General features: G+C 42.0%; 4 non-coding genes across 4 annotated transcripts; all 4 read right to left on the bottom strand.

Moving 5' to 3' along the window:
- Positions 1 to 14421: 14421 nt before the first annotated feature.
- TRNAK-CUU (transfer RNA lysine (anticodon CUU)) lies at positions 14422 to 14494 on the bottom strand. Its single transcript has one exon. It is a non-coding gene; the product is annotated as a tRNA-Lys (tRNA).
- Positions 14495 to 15472: 978 nt separating this feature from the next.
- On the bottom strand, positions 15473 to 15544 carry TRNAH-GUG (transfer RNA histidin (anticodon GUG)). Its single transcript has one exon. It is a non-coding gene; the product is annotated as a tRNA-His (tRNA).
- A 746-nt stretch (positions 15545 to 16290) lies between these two features.
- Positions 16291 to 16362, bottom strand: TRNAG-UCC (transfer RNA glycine (anticodon UCC)). The gene has a single exon. It is a non-coding gene; the product is annotated as a tRNA-Gly (tRNA).
- A 1088-nt stretch (positions 16363 to 17450) lies between these two features.
- Positions 17451 to 17522, bottom strand: TRNAE-CUC (transfer RNA glutamic acid (anticodon CUC)). Its single transcript has one exon. It is a non-coding gene; the product is annotated as a tRNA-Glu (tRNA).
- Positions 17523 to 17724: the final 202 nt, after the last annotated feature.

Genomic DNA, 17724 nt, shown 5'->3' with positions numbered 1-17724 from the left:
GTCTCTTTTCCCAGCAGCTTGGAACCTTAGGTTACTTGCTAGTGAATTCATTTATCCTCCGAGTCTTCTGAACTTCTGTCCACTTTAAATCAGACTCGGAAATATCCTGCCCGAAGACCCAAGTTGCATCAAAGTGCCTAAAAGGAGGAATTTTTCAGCAAAGAAGTAAGCGTCTGGGCCTTTCTTTATCCCAGAGGCACTGCAGAGAGCCTCACTTCCCAAAACTGGGTTTTTACAACTGCACATCCTGGAAACTAGAAAATCCTAAGAATTGAGAACAACAAAACCTGTCTTCACTCGCGGTGAAGCCTCTAGTTATGGGTGCAATTGTGGTTCTTCCACCATGTGGCTTGAACAAATCACGAGTTTTCTGTGCCTCGATTTCTTTGTCTATAAGAGGGGGTGAATAAGAGTACTTCCTTCATGAATTAATTTAAATTTTTATGAGATGCGCATATAAACCATTTGACCACTTAATGTTAATTAAAACTTTTGAGTGGCATCTCATCACCATTTCTGTTATTTACTTCATCTTCTTAAACAAATGGCTATCTTTCCATGGATGGGTTATTGTTTTGTGGTTTGTTTGTTTGTAATTTATTTTTATTTATTGATTGATTTTTCGATGGATTAGTGTATAGACAAACATGCCTTAATTGTTGGACGTGACATTGATTCTAATGTTTACTGTTGCAAATGCTTGTTCAAAGAACATCCTTATACAAATATTCTTATCACTTATGCATGGATTTCCCTAAAAGAGATTGCTGGAAGTGGACTTTCCTAATCAAAGTATTTGTCATTGCTAATTTTTTTTTTGTCATTGCTACTTTTGCTAATTCCTGTCTAATGGCCCTCCAAAGAAGTTGTACCTAGTCATACTGCCACATTCTAAGAGGGCACCCTTTTCTTGGCAACCCAAACTGACACTTACCAGCAGTACAAATCCATCACTTTTGCTTGGGGAATGTTATTCCTTGTTGGTCTCACACATTACTGTGACTTGTCCATGAGGAGCTGGTGCTCCCTCAGTCTCCTTTGTTCTCTTGATCCCCTGGGGATCCTGGGGAAGTAGTTCACAGGGTTGGATTCATAGGACAGTAGAAGTCCGGTTCCCAATGTGCCTGTGGCAGAGAACCCAGTCTTTTGCTGCTTGAAGAAGAGTCAAGAACTCACCTGTCAGAGTGGGACCTTCATGGGTGGTCCTGAGCCAAATAAAGTAAGGAGAGAATTTTAAAATTTTCCTCAAATTAAGACTTCAGATGTTGGATATTTTTAAATGTTTTCTTATGGCAGCAAGAGAGACTGCCTTCTCTGGACTTTCTTTGGGGAAACTTAGTAATGGTGTCCATTCTGCTGATCTTATGAAATTGCTCCCTTGGTGCTAGTATGTGATACTTGTTAGAAAACCTTGTCTGGTGAGCTGAAGTGAGCAAGTAGCTAAAGGAAACTTCTCATAGAAAGCAGAAATAGGGGATACATTCTCAAACAGATGTCCAAAGTCTTAATTTTGATCTTTTCAGAGGTTTTGGGTGGTGTCCTAGCTCAGGCTGCTATAACGAAATACCACAAACAACAGACATTTACTTCTCAAAGTTCTGGAGGCTGAAAAGTAAAAAATCAAGGTGGTGGCACCACTCCGTTCTTGGTGAGATCCCTTTTCTGGCTTCAGATGACTACCTTCTCAGTGACCATCATATTTTTACAAGGTGACCTTTGTCTTTTCACAAAGTCCCATCATGGGGTGCCACTCTCATGACTCCATCTAAACCTATTTACCTCCTGAAGGTTTTACCTCCTAATACCAGCACACTGTGGGTAAGGGCTTCAACATTTGGGAGGGACAGAAACATTCAGTCCACAATAGGTACTAACATTAAGAGGCATTTCCTGAGTGTTTAAAATACCCTTTATATGAAATGACCAGATTGCAGACTTCAGAGCAGTCGTGTGCAGGTGGGAGCAGAACTTGTCCTATAGTTCTGTGATCTTTTCCTCCTAGAGGAATTGTGTGTATGTGTGTGAACAGAAAATCGAAGGATTATAGAAAGATACATGAAAAAAATTACTTCCTCTGCTCAAGCTTCCAATTCCCAAAGACAAAATACTAATGTGATTGTTTTTGATAAACAACTTTATTTTTAATAAAACAATTATAGTTTTCAGTAAAGCCAACAAGCATGGCTTTATTAGTTCCATAACAAAGTAACTACTCCCTTTATAAGTATAGATTAAAAACTTCCGGTGAACCAGGCTATCTTCACATGCTACAATTCAGACAAGCTTCTAGGCCTCTCAGCCACAGGGCTGGCCATTAACCCACAATAACTACTGGTCCCCTGACAGTGTGGGCAAGCCACATTCTCTGGGAAATTCTTAAAGCATCATGATCTAGAAGTTCCACAGGATTTTCTTTCCTTTCTTTCTTCCCTGATCTGCTTGTATGCTCTGAGCTAGAAGCTCACAGATACTAACACCCCCTCCTCCCCAAAACAAAAAACCAAACAAACGCAGTTAAAAAAATCTCCTGCATTTCAAGGTTCTAGTCACTCTACCAGTATTTTTGTGAAGAAGAGAATCCATATGGTATGAAAAGCATACATCAATTACAGAACTTTGTCTTAATGAAGTTGGAGAGCTCTGATAAGAAAATGGGGTTCTGGGGTGCCTGAGTGGCTCAGTAGGTTAAGCCTCTACCCTCAGCTCAGGTTGTGATCCCAGGGCATCGGGATCTCTGCTCAGCGGGGAGCAGAGAGCTTCCTCCCTCTCTCTCTGCCTAGGGGCACCGGGGTGGTTCAGTTGGTTAAGTTCAGCTCAGGTCATGATCCCAGGGTCCTAGGATCAAGCCTGGCATCACACTGACATCAGGCTCCCTCTCCCTCCGCCTGTCTCCCAGCTTGTACTCTCTCTCTCTCTCAGATAAAAAAGAAAGACAATGGAGTTCTGACAAAGATGAGAGGAAAACCTAACCTAGGGTCTGTAATGGTCTAGGGGAAAGAAAGATTGAACCAAATACTTAACACAGCTCCAGTCCACACATCACACAGGTCTAAAGACAACAAGCAGATATGCTCAAGTCTGTGAGATGATTCAGGAAATGCAAAATCTTTTTGAAAAATTTGACACTAAAATGCAACTAATGATGAAATTATTTTACAGTGAAAATCTCAGAAATGTAGAACTGTACCACACAAAGCATGAATCCTAATGAAAACTATGACTTTGGTTAACAGTAATGTATCAGTACTTCTTCAGTTGCAATGAACGTACCAAACCAATGTTGGGGGTGGAGGAGAAGGAGTGTATGGGAACTCTGTACTCTGTTCAGTTTTTCTGTAAACCTAGAAGTACTCTTAAGAACTAAAGTCTATTAACTTGTTGAAAAACCTCAAGAATGTAAAGGCCATCTTTGCTTGGTATTCTCCATTTGTTGCTCCAGATCCATTCTCACCATTGCCTACCTTACTCTGTGCCCTGGAAAGTTAATCTTTTTGAACTGCCAGAAAGGGCTTCCCAGCTCAGCTTCCTGTTAGCTGTGGCCCATGGGCTGCAGTTGATTGGGGTTGGCAGGATGGGCAGAATATGAGGTCAGCGTAATTATTTTCTGCAGGCTGACAGTGACTGTGTTCTTTGCTACACCTCAAAGCCACAGCTGTTTTTTGGTGGCTCTGAGCTACAATTACCGCTTTTCCAGGTTCCAGAAACGTCTCTCTCCTCTTGCCCCATCAGGCCTAGTCATGGGTCTCCTTTGTTGCTACTGCTGGAATACCACACCATACATTACCTGCGTGGGGCCTGGGAATCCTGAGCTGGGAAGTTCCCGAAATCCCCCTAATCCTCAGCAGGTCTGGCCTTGGGAGAGCCTCAGAAAACGTGCCACAAAAGCTTTGGGAGGTCACCGCATCTCTGTTCACCACCTTGACTTTAATTCTTTAAATCAGTGATTGGCTATTTCCATCTCTGAAAACAAATATTGTTAATTCTTCATTTTCTAGTTTTAGGTACTTCATCTTTCTTCTGTCTACTCCCTCTACAATTACCACTGTGTGTGTACATGCACACACACACTTTCCCACTTCCTTAGCTTCCCAACTGTGATGATTAATTTGATGTGTCAGCTTGGGTAGGCCATGGTACCCAGATAATTTGGTCAAACATCATCTAGATGTTCTTGTGAGGGTATTTTATAGATAAGATTAATATGTAAATCAGTGGACTTTGTGTAAAACAGATTACTCTCCATAATGAGCGAGGGGATCATCTAAACAATTGAAGGCCTGAGGGGGAAAAAATCAAGGTTCCCCCAAGAAGGGAGGAATTCTGCCTCCAGATCCTGCTTCAAGATTAGAACTACAATATCAATTCTTCTCTGGGTCTCCAGCCTACTGGCATATCTTGAAGATTTTGGATTCACCAGCCTCCACAATCATGTGAGCTAGTTCCTTAAAATAAAAGCTTCTCTTTCTCTCTCAATAGATAAATATTTTATATACACACATATTTATGTCCTAGGTATGTATATAAATACATCTTCTGTTGGTTCTACTTCTCCAGAGAATTCTTTTTTATTTTTTATTTATTGATTTTTTTAAAAGATTTTACTTATTTATTTGACAGATATCACAAGTAGGCAGAGAGGCAGGCAGAGAGAGAGGGAAGCAGGCTCCCCGCTGAGCAGAGAGCCCGATGGGGGACTCGATCCCAGGATCCTGGGATCATGACCTGAGCCGAAGGCAGAGGCTTAATCTACTGAGCCACCCAGGTGCCCCTCCAGAGAACTCTTAATACATCGATATACTCATATCATAATTTTGATAAGATCAGTGATTATTATTTTAAATATATATAAACTGTTAACAGACAAGCCATGTAATGTGATCAAAAAAATTTTTAAAAGATTTTATTTATGTATTTGACAGACAGAGATCACAAGTAGGCAGAGAGGCAGGCAGAGAGAGAGAGAGGGGAAAGCAGAAAGCAGGCTCACCGTGGAGCAGAGAGCCCAATACAGGGCTAAGTCCCAGGACCCCGGGATCACGACCTGAGCTGAAGGCAGAGACCTTAACCCACTGAGCCACCCAGGCGCCCCTAATGTGATCAATTTTGTGTAACATGTTCTCCTGGCATTAACAGTTACCTTAGTTTTCCATGCAGTCATTACTAAATGATAAATGGTTTCTTTCCAGTACTGTAAATCTCCCCTTGACACATTGAAACACACGTTTTGTTTTTTTCTTTTTTTCTTTCTTTTTTTTTTTTTTAAGATTTTATTTATTCATTTGACAGACAGAGATCACAAGTAGGCAGAAGGGCAGGCAGAGAGAGGAAGGGAAGCAGGCTCCCCACTGAGCAGAGAGCCAGATTCGGGGATCGAATCCAGGACCCTGAGATCATGACCTGAGCCAAAGGCAGAGGCTTTCACCCACTGAGCCACCCAGGTGCCCCTTAAACCTTTTTCAAGAACTTGCTCCTGGCACATTCCCATCTCCTCCAGTCTAGACCACTTGACCTACAGGCCTTCCCTACTGCTGTCATCATCATACCTCTCTTTACCATTATCTTGGGGTTTCCATTGCCTCTTTTATTAGGTCATCTTCCTTCCTTCCTTCCTGTTTTTTTTTTTTTTTTAAAGTTAAAAATCTCTTAATTTTTTATTCCTGGTACCACTACCACAATTTACAGGGCAATATACCTGATGTAATGAAAAGAAAAAGAAAAAGCTACAACAGATAAAAGACCTCAGGAATGTACATCTAATTGACACTACATTGCATTAATCAATAGCTGCACTTTTTGCAAACTGTGGTTATGACAGTCCTGAACAAGAAGGGTTTCCTGTTTAAGCTGCAGTAACTTTTCTGACTATGGATCATCGTTCCTTCTGTGGCAGATTTTTACAGTTCCTCTAATGCATTTGGGACGACTGTCTCAAAGTAACCTGCAGCTTTCCTGACAACTTCTCGCTCGCTCTCCTGCTAAGAACTGTAGCCCTTTTCTTCTGAAAATTTTTTCGAACCTTCTGCTACCATATCCACCACTTCTGCCACCAGAGCCATAACCACCGCCATAGGGACTGCCCGAGCTTCTTCCACCAAAACTGCCCCCCTTCATGGGTCCATAATTTGATTGCTGTTGTCCACTATAATTTCCAAAATCATTATAGTTCCCACCACCACCATAGTTACCACCTCCAAAATATCCTCCTTCATTGTAACCATCATATCCACCACCACCACCTCCATACCCACCTCCTTGGTTTCCATATCCTGGTCCACCACCACCATAGCCTCCTCTACTACTGTAACCAGGACCACCACCATAGTTGCAACCATCACCTCCAAATCCATTATATCCACCATCACCTCCTCCGTAACTACCTCTGCTGCCACCACCACCACCACCAGAATTTCCCAGAACACCAGCATCAGACAAAATCACTCTCTAATCATGATGAAACAAAAGAAGGAGGAAAAGAAGAACTACTACGTGATTGTCTGAAGGCAGAGGAACATCAAGGATGCTTGACATCCCCTGAACTGAGAAGGAACTTTGAGATGGGGAAACGAATGAGAGAAGCAGTTGACGAGGGTTTTTATATTGGGTAACTTACTGGTGGGAAGGATTGGACCATGATCCAGTCAGCTGCTCAGCTATTCTCCACAAAAATCCAGACCTTAACTCATAAATCGTGTGAGGAGGTAGGACCTGAGGAAGAGCCTAACAGTGAGATCCAAGTGTACACGCAAATGTGATTAATAGCTAATTATTAACAGACCCCTCTGTGCACCAGGAGGCCAAAACCCCATTACTGAAGTTTATATCTTAATGGATCTGCTGGAAGCCGCACAGAACTCTTGGTGCTCTTGTTTCCTCTGTGATCACAAGACAAGTAACAGTAATCTGTGGGGGCGGGGGCAGCTTCTGAAGAACATAACACTAGAATGAGCACCAAGCAGACAAGTCAAAATGCTGGCCAAAAATGAGGTCAGTGTGGCAAGCATTCCTACAATGATCGTGTTTGAGCATGAACAGAATGCAGTCCAAACCACAACAAATGACCAACTAACAGTAACTGTTGCTTCTTCACCAATTTCACATTTGGCTCTGTTCCACTCCTCCCACTTTTGGAATAAAGAGTACTAAGATTTCCAAAGGTAGAATTGCCCACAGTTCCCCACAATGTATGTTGTCTCTTTTGTTGCGAGAAGCCAAAAATCCAACTTTGAGTACAGGTTTGTTCCTGATGGTAATACACTGGAGCCTATTGACACTGTAGAGAAGGCAGATACCATTCTTTTCTTTTCTTTTTAAATTTATTTTAAATTTATTTTATTTATTTATTTTTTATTTGCATAACAGTACTCATTATTTTTTCACCACACCCAGTGTTCCATGCAATCCGTGCCCTCTATAATACCCACCACCTGGTACCCCAACCTCCCACCCCTCCGCCAATTCAAACCCCTCAGATTGTTTTTTAGAGTCCATAGTCTATCATGGTTCACCTCCCCTTCCAATTACCCCAACTCCCTTCTCCTAACACCCCTTGTCCTCCATGATATTTGTTATGCTCCACAAATAAGTGAAACCATATGATAATTGACTCTCTCTGCTTGACTTACTTCACTCAGCATAATCTCTTCCAGTCCCGTCCATATTGCTACAAAAGTTGGGTATTCGTCCTTTCTGATGGAGGCATAATACTCCATAGTGTATATGGACCACATCTTCCTTATCCATTCGTCCGTTGAAGGGCATCTTGGTTCTTTCCACAGTTTGGCGACCATGGCCATTGCTGCTATAAACATTGGGGTACAGATGGCCCTTCTTTTCACTACATCTGTATCTTTGGGGTAAATACCCAGGAGTGCAATTGCAGGGTCATAGGGAAGTTCTATTTTTAATTTCTTGAGGGATCTCCACACTGTTTTCCAAAGAGGCTGCACCAACTTGCATTCCCACCAACAGTGGAAGAGGGTTCCCCTTTCTCCACATCCCATCCAACACATGTTGTTTCCTGTCTTGTTAATTTTGGCCGTTCTAACTGGTGTAAGGAGATATCTCAATGTAGTTTTAATTTGAATCTCCCTGATGGCTAGTGATGATGAACATTTTTTCATGTGTCTGATAGCCATTTGTATGTCTTTATTGGAGAAGTATCTGTTCATATCTTCTGCCCATTTTTTGATATGTTTGCCTGTTTGGTGTGTTGAGTTTGAGGAGTTCATTATAGATCCTGGATATCAACCTTTTGTCTGTACTGGCATTTGCAAACATCTTCTCCCATTCCGTGGGTTGCCTCTTTGTTTTTTTGACCGTTTCCTTTGCTGTGCAGAAGCTTTTGATTTTGATGAAGTCCCAAAAGTTTATTTTTGCTTTTGTTTCCTTTGCCTTTGGAGACATATCTTGAAAGAAGTTACTGTGGCTGATATCGAAGAGATTACTGCCTATGTTCTCCTCTAGGATGCTGATGGATTCCTGTCTCATGTTGAGGTCTTTTACCCATTTTGAGTTTTTATCTTTGTGTATGGTGTAAGAGAATGGTCAAGTTTCATTCTTCTACATATAGCTGCCCAGTTTTCCCAGCACCATTTATTGAAGAGACTGTCTTTTTTCCACTGTATTTTTTTTTTCCTGCTTTGTCGAAGATTATTTGCCCATAGAGTTGAGGGTCCATATCTGGGCTCTCTACTCTGTCCCACTGGTCTATGTGTCTGTTTTTATGCCAGTACCATGCTGTCGTGGTGATCACAGCTTTGTAGTAAAGCTTGAAATTAGGTAGCGTGATGCCCCCAGTTTTATTTGTTTTTCAACATTTCCTTAGCGATTCAGGGTCTCTTCTGGTTCCATACAAATTTTTGGATTATTTGCTCCAGCTCTTTGAAGAATACCGGTGGAATTTTGATCAGAATGGCATTAAAATTATAGATTGCTCTAGGCAGTATAGACATTTTAACAATGTTTATTCTTCCGATCCAAAAGCATGGAATGGTCTTCATCTTTTTGTGTCTTCTTCAGTTTCTTTCATGAGTGTTCTGTAGTTCCTCGAATACATATCCTTTACCTCCTTGGTTAGGTTTATTCCCAGGTATCTTATGGTTCTTGGTGCAATAGTAAATGGAATCGATTCTCTAATTACCCTTTCTGTATTTTCATTGTTAGTGTATAAGAAAGCCACTGATTTCTGTACATGGACTTTGTATCCTGCCACGTTGCCGAATTGCTGTATGAGTTCTAGTAGTTTGGGGGGGTGGAGTCTTTTGGGTTTTCCATGTAAAGAATCATGTCATCTGCGAAGAGAGAGAGTTTGACTTCTTCATTGCCAATTTGGATACCTTTTATTTCTCTTTGTTGTCTCTGCTTGCTGTTGCTAGGACTTCTAATACTATGTTGAACAAGAGTGGTGAGAGTGGGCATCCTTGTCGTGTTCCTGATCTCAACGGGAAGGCTGCAAGCTTTTTCCCATTGAGGAGGATATTTGCTGTGGGTCTTTCATAGATAGATTTGATGAAGTTCAGGAATGTTCCCTCTATCCCTATACTTTGAAGCGTTTTAATCAGGAACGGATGCTGGATTTTGTCAAATGCTTTTTCTGCATCGATTGAGAGGACCATGTGGTTGGTTCTTCTCTCTTCTCATATTAATTTGTTCTATCACATTGATTGATTTGCGAATGTTGAACCATCCTTGTAGCCCAGGGATGAATCCCACCTGGTCATGGTGGATAATCTTTTGAATGTGCTGTTGGATCCTGTTTGCTAGGATCTTGTTGAGAATCTTAGCATCCATATTCATCAGTGATATTGGTCTGAAAATCTCCTTTTTGGTAGGGTCTTTGCCTGGTTTGGGGATCAGGTAATGCTGGCTTCATATAAAGAGTCTGGAAGTTTTCTTTTTGCTTCAATTTTTTGAAACAGCTTCAGGAGAATAGGTGTTATTTCTTCTTTGAAGGTTTGGTACAATTCCCCAGGGAATCCATCAGGTCCTGGGAGGTTTTTTGTTTTGGGAGGTTTTGATCACCGCTTCAATCTCATTACTAGATATCAGTCTATTCAAGTTGTCAATTTCTTCCTGGTTCAATTTTGGGAGTTTATAGTTTTCCAGGAATGCATCCATTTCATCTAGGTTGCTTAGCTTATTGGTATATAACTGTTGATAATAACTTCTGATGATTGTTTCTACTTCCTTGGTGTTAGTTGTGATCTCTCCCTTTTCATTCATAATTTAATGAATTTGGGCTTTCTCTCTTTTCTTTTGGATGAGTGTGGCCAATGGTTTATCGATCTTATTGATTCTTTAAAAAAACCGGCTTCTAGTTTCATTGATACATTCTACTGTATCTCTGGTTTCTACCATGAATGATCTCAGCTCTAATCTTGATTATTTCTCTTCTTATGTGTGGAGTTGGTTTGATTTGTTGTTGATTCTCCAGTTCTTAAAGGTGTAGAGACAGCTGCTGTGTTCTGGATTTTTCCATTTTTTTGAGGGAGGCTTGGATGGCTATGTATTTCCCCCTTAGGACTGCCTTTGCTGTATTCCATAGGTTTTGGACCGAAGTGTCTTCATTCTCATTGGTTTCCATGAATTGTTTCAGTTCTTCTTTGATCTTCTGGTTGATCCAAGCATTCATAAGCAAAGTGGTCTTTAGCTTCCAGGTGTTTGAGTTCCTTCAGAACTTTTCCTTGTGATTGAGCTCCAGTTTCAAAGCATTGTGATCTGAGAATATGCAGGGAATAATCTCAGTCTTTTGGTATCGGTTCAGTCCTGATTTCTGACCCAGTATGTGGTCTATTCTTGAGAAGGTTCCATGTGCACTTGAGAAGAATGAGTATTCCATTGTTTTAGGGTGGAATGTTCTGTATATATCTGTGAGGTCCATCTGGTCCAGTGTGTCATTCAGTGCTCTTGTTTCTTTATTGCTTTTGGCAGATGTCATTCTAATTCTTGGCTGTTGACATTAAACTGTTGTCTCACTCCCCTTCCCAAAAGCTTTCAGGATCTCCTCTTTGTCCCTACTGTTTTGAAGCTAATCTATTTTTACTCACTCCACTGGGCACTTAACAGACCCTTTCAGTGGGGGAGTTTGGATTTCTTGTGTATCACTCCAGAGATGTTTATGTATATATAAGTAAAAGTGTCTATCTCTTGGAACCACCATTACCACTTTGATACAAATGATTGCACATTATAAGACTGTTCCTTTGGAATCTTCACTTGATCTATGTCTCAGTGAATTTAAGTTAGCTTTTGCTATATAACAAACCATACCAAACTTACTGACTTAAAATAAGAATAATTTATTATTTGTTAGGGCTTCTGTGAGTTGGAAGTTTTTCTCTTCCGGGCCAGCTCATTTGGGGCTGGTTGGTGTAGGATGGTTCAGTCACCTGTCTGGGGCACAGCTGAATTGACTAGAAGATCTGGATGGATCTTTTTTTCCTTATGATCTGTCCAGCAGACCAGCTTGAGGGTCTTCAGATTATGGCCTCAGGATTCCAAGTGCAGCAAAAGAAGGTTAAGCCCCAATGTGCATTTTCCAAGCCTGCGCTTTTCCTCAGGTTTGCTAAGGCACCAACATTGGCCAAAGCAAGTCACAGAGCCAGTCCTAGATAACAGACCAGTGGACAAATAAGTTCCACATCCTGATGGGAAGAGCTGCAAAATATACCATTTCTTTTCAGTCAAACCATATTGGAATATCAGGAGCTTCCTCATTCTTTTTACAGCTGGCTGAACCGTATTTCATTGTATAGTTGTATATTTAGTTACCCACCCCCAAATGGTGGAAATTTAGAGAGGTTTCCAGTTTTAATCACTGAATGAAAAATGCTCTGTGAATAACCTTGAATATGTTTAATTTCACATGTGTGGGGATAATGGGATAAATTTCTAAATGTGGATTTTAAAAAGTAAATAAAAAGTTTAATTATTGATAGATGTTGTTAAAAGGGCACCCTACAGAACTTGGACCAACTCACCCTTTCATATTTAACCTCTCCAACATGCTAGACTTTTTAAAATTACAGCATTTCTTATAGGTCAAAAGTGTTAATTCAGTGTTGTTTCAAATTGCATTGCTTTTGTTAATAGCAACCTTGAATGTTGACTATCTTTCCTTATGAGCAATAGAAATGTGTATTTTCTATTCTTTATATGTTTGCTCTTTGGGGAGGGTTGTTGGCTTATTATTGGTTTGTAGTTTGTAAATATTAGGGAAATTAGCCTTTTGTATATATGTGTGTTCTGTGAATGTAGGTGTTGGGTTTGTTATCAAGGGGTTTCGGCTGTTTTGGGGTATGAGTTCACAATTAGGGCAGTGAGGAGAAATTAAAATGGAGGATTTTTAACACAATGTGAATTGCAAATATTTTCTCAAATTTGTTGTGTTTGGACTTGACTTAGCCAGATATCACTTGATTCACGTAGTCAGATTCATTGATACTTTCTCTCACGACTTGAGAGTTTATGTTGTAGAACACCTTTTTTCACATACACACCAAGATAATAATTGTTTCCTATTTCCACAGGAACTTTTATGTCCCTCTTTATTGTTATTTAAATCTTTGATTGATTTAGAATTTACCCTTATGTAAAGAGCATGGTATTCACTGACCATTATTTTTCCCTAGACACCTATTTATTTAAAACTGCTCATTAGAATTACTGGTTCAAGACCCTCTTTCTAATGTATTACATTTCTTTATGTATTTTGGTATATATCCGGATTCTTGTGCCATTTATTACTGTTGACTCATGCATGATACCTTACTATCTTAATTACTCTAATTTTTCATAGGATTGGTCCTTCCTATTGCTCTCTTTAAAAGAAAGAATTTCCTTGGAAAAGATCTTCTTCGAGTATTTCGTTTCTTTATTTTTGAGATTTTTATTTAGTTATTTGATAGAGCCAGCAAGAGAGAGAACACAAGCAGGGGGAGCAGGAGAGGGAGAAGCAGGCTCCCCACCCAGCAGGGCCAGAAGTTGGGCTGGATCCCAGGACCTGATGGTGACCTGAGCCAAAAGCGGATGCTTAACAACCGAGCCACCCAGGCGCCCCTCCCTGAGTATTTCTGCTTGTTACTTTTCCATTTAAACTTTAAAATTATATTGTCCAGTTTGAATTCTAAAAAACATTTCTATATTCTTATGAAAACCATGTTATCTTCAGACAGCGAATTAAGGAGAGATGTTATCTTTGTGACATTGAGTCTCCCAGCCAAGAACATAATATATCTTGGTTGACAGGGAAGGAGGTCCTGATGCAGTGGTCCCTGAACTTGGTCATTTACCTAAATCACCTACAGAGCTTAAGTCACAGGTTTTGGGGCCAGCACATGGTTTCTGATTCCGCAGGTCTGACGTGGGGCTTGAGAATCTGCATATCTCACAAGTTTCCAGGTGAAGCTCATGTTTGTCCTGGCACTACACTTGAGAATAACTGGCCTAATGTATTGATCATCTGGGAGAGGGTTGGTGGGAGGCTGAAGCATATTTACAAACTTAAAAAAAAAAAAAAAAAAAGGACTGTTAAAGGATCCTTAGGGAAGAGAGGCGGACAACTTGCATGAGGAGTTAAGTGTCTTCGCCCTTGAGGAGAAGCCTCTAGACCTGTGCCAAACTTGGCTGCCACACGCCTTGAAAAACAACTTAAGCCAGACCACCCATTCCAGCACTGAAAGGAGACTCGGACGAGACAATTACAGAGCAAAAAGTTCAGGCTTTCCCCAGCAGAATCAAGTTCTCCATTGGATCAATAACTACCTCAAAACCGGTGCGCGCTGCGCAGCAGGCCGCCCAGACACCGCCCCAGGCATCCAGCGGAGAGCGGCGGGGACTCCCAGCCTGCAAGCTCGCGCCTGCGCCTCGCTCACGCCCCGCCCACGCCTGCGGCTCTTCACAGTCCCTCCTCCGCCGCCCCAGATCCTGTTCCAGGGCACTCTCCTTTCCACCACGCCTCCGAGATTTTAGTAAATGAGTTGTATTTTATAGCCGTTTGCGGCTGGTGAACGCTTCAAAACCTGAAAAGCAAAAACAGATGCTCCTTGGCACCTAGCGAAGAACATTTTAACTAGCTAAGAAGGTCCTTCAAAAAACCCCACCAAGCAGAATAGAGTGTTTCCATCCGGTCCCTTCTGGTCCTAAGGCGTCTTCTCGGTAGGGCGGAGGGGGGCCCCACGGATCAGGACTCGGAGCTGTCACCTTCCCCCCGGGAGAAGCTCCTCCCGCCCCTCGATTGGTAGGTCAGGGACCCAGGGTCCCCGGTTCGGATTAACTTGTGTTCAATTTGAAGCGAATAGAAGATGTTCTGGAAGTTGTTACCGAAGTTTAAAAACCAAAGCGGCCGCAGTGGCTAATTACAAATTTACAGTTGTTGGTTGCCTAAAGAAGATTTCATAGAAACTCAAGAGAAAAATATCTGCTCGCCCAACGTGGGGCTCGAACCCACGACCCTGAGATTAAGAGTCTCATGCTCTACCGACTGAGCTAGCCGGGCGCCCGGGGCCTGGGCTTTCTCTTAGAGGTATCATTTCTTTCAAGAGACAGAGTATATAGTCTAGATACACACTAGTGACAATGAAAGAGATCTTGGGATTGTGAACATGATAGTAGCTTTTTACTACTAAGACTGGCTCCGAGAGAGTGGCGGGGACTGCGTCGGGCCAGGCAGCCTTCCAGAGAACGGAGAATGTGGAGTCCTAAAACTTCCGTGTTTCCGCAAAGTCCGCATGGATCGGATCATTTTGTTAGCCCGGTGTCTGGCATGCCGACTGCTGAGGAGGAGACTAAAGAGCGCGAGGGAACCCGGATGAGAGTCACAAACAGCCGGGGGAGCAGGTAGGGGCCTGGGGGCTTGGTGCTCCAGCCCCTGCTTCCTTCTTTTCCTGAAGGCAGAGAGGCTTAATTCACTCAGCCACCCAGGCGCCCCATGTGTTGTTCTTTTCCTAAACCGTGACAACCACGGTGGTGGGAGGAAGCGTGGCTGAGGGACGTGTCACTGGGAGCACGAATTTGTTTTTAAATACTAAAATTTTGTGTGGCTTAAGTAAAATACCCTATTTGTTACGCGTCCTAGCGAGATTTCAAGTCAGATGAGAGTCAGAGCCCCAGGGGATTTCATTCCACTCTCCCAACTTTCATTTCTCCAATGTACGGTACAAGCGGTGAGTTCCAGAGTCAGAAGCAAAGGGTTCTCACCTTTGCAGCCTTGGTGGCAGCTCCGATACTCCCCAGACCGCCCTGAAGTGCGCGCGTGCCAGAGCCGCTTAGGTTGTTTGTTTGGGGGGGGGGGGGGGGGGGGGGGGGAAGGGGCTGAACAGAAACAATTCACCCAGTTTGTGAACAGCATTTCTGCGAGGAGCTTGGAACGAAGAGAGAATTAAGCTTTTTTCAAGCCCTTTAAAAGATTTTGTATATTAATTAAAAAAAAAAAAGAAAGAAAGAAAAAAAAACTGGCCACCCCAGACACACCATATGCCGTGACTCGGATTCGAACCGAGGTTGCTGCGGCCACAACGCAGAGTACTAACCACTATACGATCACGGCGCGCCACTTGCCAGGCGACGCAACGGGGTTTTATTTTATGCCTTTTGGAATAGGAATAGGTACCCTATGCTGCCGTTTTATTTGCCCCGTTTAAATGATCTGCAGCAATCAAAGCACCAAACTTTTCCACTCCACAACCTCGAAGTCTTGACCCCTGAATCCGGTTTTGGGCTAAATCCCGCCTTCAGGCGCCAGCATCGCCCTTCGGCTGGGCAGCGGGCTGCGGCTGGGACCATCGAGGATCGCCCCTCCTCATGCCGCTTTTCCTTCCATTTCCAGCTTGTACCCTGGAATTGAGGTTTCTGTCCCTGCAGCGGTGGAGCCCGGATAGAAGCAGAGCTGGTCGAAGGCCCTCTTTTACGTTTCTTCTTGCTAGACACCGTTCCAAGTGACAGGGATCTCTCCGGGAACTGCGGGATTTGTACTGACGTCCTTACTCTGATTCCTCAGTAAACCAGAGCCGCATCCGAGGATTTAGAAAATCAAATCCGAGCAGCCTTTATTTCAGACCCCCACCCCCAAAAAATGCCCTAAAGACCCCAAAAGGATAGTTATATACTGGTGCGAGGCCAGCGCCCGAACCCAGCACACGGGCTTGGCTCGGCGTTGCAGCTAGGAAAACCCCAGAGGGTCTCTTTTAAGATAGATTCACCACGGAACTGAGAGTCTCAAAATCCTTTCCTTCCCTGGCGGTTTACTGAATTGAACTACTTAAAAGTTTCGGGGGAGAAAATCTAAACGCATATTGCGTTGGCCGGGAATCGAACCCGGGTCAACTGCTTGGAAGGCAGCTATGCTCACCACTATACCACCAACGCAGGCCCTTCCCACTTTTGATTGTTTTCCCTATGAGGAGTAACTGCCTAGTTCTGGTCACAATTCTTTATCTGTCATTTACATTAAGAGAGATTTTTAACACCCAGCCAAACAAGACAGCGCTCTATGATTTCTCCTATGGTTATATTAAAGATTCTATGGTAGTTTCTTATTGATTCACAGGTTTTTAAAATCAGTTCTAATTTTTTCAATTGTGGTTTGAAGGAGGTGTCTCAAATCCAGTTAGGAAGTTAAGTCTCCCCTGATGGACTCATTAGGCATTTCAGAGTACTTTCATAGGGCAGATGCATTAAGGTAAATACAGTAAGGTAGATTGTTTATGGCGGCATTGTTTGTAGTAGCAAAGGATTAGAAATAACCTAACTGTCCATCGAAAAGAAGTTGATTCAATTAATTATGGAATATCAATACAGTAGAATACTATGTGCCATAAGGAAGAATGAGGAAACTCTTCAAGTCTAAACTTGATGTATAATCTAATATATTTCTAAAATACATTGTTAAGTAAAAAAGGCAAAGTGTACCAAAAAACGTGTATAGATTGCTATCATTTGTGCAAGGAGGAGTATATTTAAATATATAAGTATGTGTGCATGTACTTGCGTTTGCATAAGATATGAAATGTAACATTGGTTGCCTTATTAGAGGGAAAATAGATGGCAGAGATAAAAATTAAGTTTGTCAGTTACAGCCTTTGCATATTTGAATCCTAAACCATGTAAATAAATACACTACCCTTTTCAAGAACTAAATTAAATTGAAAGAAAATATCATGTTAGTGAAGAGCGTTTATTTCCATTGACAAGTGTTGGAAATATATTAACTTTAAAAATATCTGGAAATAAAATAGTATGAATAGCATAATTCCAATTGTTTTTTTTTTAAACTGGACATCGGAGTTAATAGGTCGGAGAACAATTTTCACTTTGTATATTTCTGCACTTCCTGTATTTCAGCTTTGGTGAGTCAGGTAACTGACTAGGAGAAACAATGTTAATCATTAAAAGGATTCTGTGGAATAGTTTAAACAAACAAACAAAAAAAAAAAAACACAACTTTAAAATGACTCTTCCCTGACCGGGAATCGAACCCGGGCCGCGGCGGTGAGAGCGCCGAATCCTAACCACTAGACCACCAGGGAGGCTAGTAAAAGCTTTCTGATAGAAATTATATGATTCGAAGTGTATGTTTCTACCTAAATTTCTGTATATCGTTCCAACTGCCTTGGGTTTTGAGATTCCTGAAAACTGCGCCTTTGTCAGGTGGAATTGACTCCTTTGTTTCTTTTTTGAAGTTAGTAAACCCGCGGAAGAACCCGGAAGCCTGGCTCCCAGAGCTGAGGG

Source organism: Mustela nigripes, chromosome 14 (assembly GCF_022355385.1).
Source record: "Mustela nigripes isolate SB6536 chromosome 14, MUSNIG.SB6536, whole genome shotgun sequence".
Taxonomy (NCBI): Eukaryota; Metazoa; Chordata; class Mammalia; order Carnivora; family Mustelidae; genus Mustela; species Mustela nigripes.
This window is presented reverse-complemented; position numbering and strand designations above follow the sequence as displayed.